The sequence below is a fragment of the Gossypium arboreum genome, chromosome 3, assembly GCF_025698485.1.
Source record: "Gossypium arboreum isolate Shixiya-1 chromosome 3, ASM2569848v2, whole genome shotgun sequence".
Classification (NCBI taxonomy): domain Eukaryota; kingdom Viridiplantae; phylum Streptophyta; class Magnoliopsida; order Malvales; family Malvaceae; genus Gossypium; species Gossypium arboreum.
The window spans coordinates 94,293,744-94,298,384 of NC_069072.1; positions in this window are offsets into that span (position 1 = coordinate 94,293,744).

The window sequence follows — 4,641 nt, forward strand, 5'->3', positions numbered from 1 at the left end:
CCCGTGTGGACAAAAATAGGCTATTTTCTAAGCCACATTTCTCACCCAATTGGTCTTCCTCTTACATCGATACTGAAACATATTTACAAGCCATTTTAAAACAATTAATTCAAGTCAAAACCAAGTCTCATGCATGACATATCATCACATACAACTAATGTGCTCTTAAACACCTCAAATGACACTTTACCATCATGTAATTAAATATACAAACTTACTTAACTTATCGAATTCACCTATATGCATATTTTATCAAATTTGTTAGAATTAATTTTCAGTATGCCAACATGATTTATAGCAATCAATCATTTAAGCACACACAAAACATGTTATAGCCTCATTTATACATGTAACAGCCCAATTTCGGTGAAATCGGAAAGTGGTCTTGGGACCACAAATCCTAGTCAAAAAATATAAATTATTTTTATTATATTATATGATCCATATTATACTAGAAATGTCACGTGAAAATTTTGATAAGAAAATTTTATCGATTATGTGCTTAATTACAAGAATGACTAAATCACATAAAATGCGAAAGTTGAATTCTAGTAGCTAGAAGGATCAAATAGCTATGGAATTCAAAACTTAAGGTCCTTATATGGTAGTTAGATCATTAATAAAAAGTATGTAGATATTTTTGGATGATTCATCCATGGAAATGAGAAAAAGGCTAAGGACTAAATTGAAATTCAACTAAATTAGTTAATTAAAAAGATGAAAAGAAAATAAAAATCATATTTTCTCATCTTCTTCCCCAAAATAAACATGGAAACCCTAGGAGAGAGAGAAGAAATTTTCATGGCCAAATTGGGTAAGTTTTCTTGTCCCGTTTTTAGTAATTTTGATATTTTTGAAACTGGGCTAGCCTAAACTATCTATTTGGTGGATCAATTTGAAAATTTATCAAGGTATAAAAATTGGGTCAAGGATGTATATGCTAGAAATTTGAAATTTATGGCAAAAAATGAAAGATTGATGATAGATAAGCAACTTTTACAAAGTGGTTTTTCATGAAAACTTGATTTAGGGACTAAAATGAAAAATGGTGAAAATCCATGGAAAATGCTAAAATTTGTGAAATGTATGTGCTGTAAAAGTTGTATGTCTATTTCAACTAGGCTTGGGTAGAGGGTCAGATTTCATGAATTTCATTTTTCGAGCCTAATGACGAAATTAGAATTTATGGATAAGTTAGGGGCAAAATGATAATTTTTCCTAGGATGAAAATTTAGTTCACATGAATATAAAATGTAATAAATTGATGTTAAATTTACTCGTATAGATCTAGATAGACCAAATTCGGAGTTAGAACGAGGAATAGAGGAAAAAGTCGAATTACTGGATTTTTTATACACGAACAATTGTCGAGGTAAGTTCGTGTAACTGAATTGTATATATTTTTATGTTTGAATTAAATGTTGTGCTATGAATTGCATAAATGCCATAAAAATGTGAAATGATCACATACTCGTTAAGTGCCCGATCAATTATAATACTCGATAAACGATAAACTATAAAAATGTTAAATTTTATGCTTGAGTTGAATGTGAACATTTGAGCTGCATAAATGCATGAATATATAAGATTGACCACTTGCCTGATAATGCTTGAAAAGTGTTTAAATCTCGGTTGAATAAATAGAAAATTGATGGATACGTGATTTCTTGAAATGAATGAGGTCCTGCATTTGTTGCTGACGGGATTTTGCTCGGACAAGTAATCTTATTGACCTCATTTATGAAAGGATTTAGCCCAGACGGGTAATTCTGATGTAAATCCTCTCGAGCATATGTTATGGATTGGATTTAGCCCAGACGGGTAATCTAGATCAAGCTCTTCAATGCATATGACATAAAAAGGATTTAGCCTGAATTGGTAATCCTGTTGTATACATATGTAGCTCGAAATGGTACTCTCTGAAAATTGTACCTTAAGGGTATTGTTGGACATGAATTGATGGATTCTGATTTGTACACCTTGGGTGTACTACCTGTGTATCCATCGATATTTCGAATAAATTCAACGGGTAAAATTCTGACAAGGGCAAAGATGAATTTAAAACAAATTGACATGGAATGATAAATATGATATGAAATGAGACATGAAATACAAGAAGATGATATTTTCATATGGAAATTACTTGATGAGAATGTTCATCCTTGATCATAGACCCATACACCTTGAATGTACTACTAGTTGTGTGACCTTAATAATCGAATAAAATGAGTAAAGTCTTGACATGAAATTATCTGAACTCGAAATGAACTACTATGAAGCTATACTTGTAATAATAAGAGATAGTCTATACATGTTAAATGAATACATGTTGTGGAAAGCATATGTACATGAGAACTTGGTTGTTGTTTAGCCCATACATGTCTTGATGTTACTATGGAATATATGACTAACAAAGGTAATGGGGATGTGTGTAGGGCTTAAGATCAAAGTGGTTGAATATACCTTACTTAGTTACATCAAATAGGATGAATGGTAAGTTAAGGACCATGTTATACGAACTTACTAAGCATTTTATACTTACTCTATTTTATTTTCCCTTATTTTAGAGTAAATTGGAAGCTCGTTGAATTGGAAGCTTGGCAAAGATCACTCACACTATCCATCGGCCTATGTCGGTGTATATATATATATGGTAAATCAATTATGGTTGTAATGGCATGTATAGGTTACGTTGGCCATAATGGCATGAAAATGTAAATGATTATTGTAATCTAGCCATTGGAATAGCTAGTGATGATTATGTTTTGATACATTTATATATGTATTTAATTTCATTTTATGGTGATAACATATATACTATATATATTGTTTGATTAAGAAAGGGGATACAAGTATGCTTATTAAAGAGGAAGATTGTAAATATGAATGCTTGTGATGATATATCATGTTGAATGATAGCGTTTGCTTATCTTGAATTCTTGAAATGGTTGGTATTTGTATGTGTGATTCAAGTGCAGGTCATGGGTGAAATTCTGGGTGAGAAATAAAGCTAGAAATGGCTTTATTTTGTCCACACGGACATGTGTCTAAACCGTGTGTGACATACGGCCTGGGAATATGGGCATGTGGTTAGGCCGTGTGTCCCCTGCACCTTAATTTTGAGAAACATAATGCTCAGAATTGGGCACACGGGCAGAGACACGGGTAGAGACACGGCCGTGTGTGCCACACGGCCTAGAACACGAGCGTGTGTCTTGGCTATGTGAAACCTACACCTAATTTGAATTTAATTAATTAATCACACGACCTAACACACAGGCATGTGGCATAGCTATGTGTGCAAGTTAGAGAGTTACATGTGGTCGAACATGGTCTTCAACACGGGCATGTCCTAGGGTCACACGGGCGTGTCCCTTGGACCACACGGGCATGTAAGCCTTGCACCTTGGAAAAATTTTGAAAAGTCGCTAAAAATTCTTAGAGGTCTCGATTAAGTCCCAACTTGTTTCTAAAGCTCGTATTGGGCCTCGAGGGTCCATTTAAGGGACGTTTCAATTAATCTCGATTAATGAATAGTGATTAACATGAAATGCCTATAAATGTTCTAAAAATTTTCGGTAACGCTCCGTAACCTTGTTGTAACACTCCTTACCCGAGTTCGACGCCAAAACAGGATACGAGGTGTTACCGGACTTAAACACATACAAACATACATTTCCTAGTTATGAAATTTTGCTCCAATTTAAAACTTTTAACAATACCTTAATGTCCCTACTATGGGCCTACAACACCCCAAACACACTTTGGAATTGATTTGGGACTAATCTGCACACTTTAAAAAACTTTGTAAAATTTCAAGCTGACAGGGGCACACGCCCGTGTGTCTTCTTAACATGACCATGTTGAAGGCCCATGTGGCTCACACGACCTGAACATATAGGGACACACCCGTGTCCTTAGCCCGTGCAAATTTATTTCTCGATTCGAACCTACAGGGGTTTCCACACAGCTTGGCATACGCCCGTGTCCATGACCTGTGTCCTACACACAACTAGGACACGGCCGTGTCTCAGCCCATGTGCAAAAACTTTGACAATCTGTTTTTGACATTCGCAACTCCTTAAGGGCACACGGCCATGGTACACGCCCGTGTACGAGGCCGTGTCCTCCATACAGTTGGGAAACACGACCATGTCTCCACCCATGTGGTTACTACTGGGCATTTTGTTTTGCCAACTTTTAGGTGCAGGGACACACGGCCTTACCACACACCCATGGGGCAAGCCGTGTGTCACACACGATTTAGACTCACGCCCGTGTGTCTTCTCGTGTGGAGAAAAACAAGGCTATCAACCAAGCCTTTTTGCCACCCATACTTGCACCAACATACACAACATCAAACATAACCAATCCAAGCATAAATATACCTAGCTGAACAGCCACAACCATGAGAATCTTCATCGAATGCATTTAATAAAATTAATATTAGCCAACATTAATGGCCTATGCAAAATAAATATCACATCCATCATATGAGCCAACACTTGTGGCTAAACTAACAAGACACTAAACAAAAGATTCAAGTCCATATACATGCCACAATCAAAACATTTAAACTAGTTATACCAAAAGCTTCAGGTGATAGTGTGATCGATGCCTCCGACGTCCCTTGATTCTCGA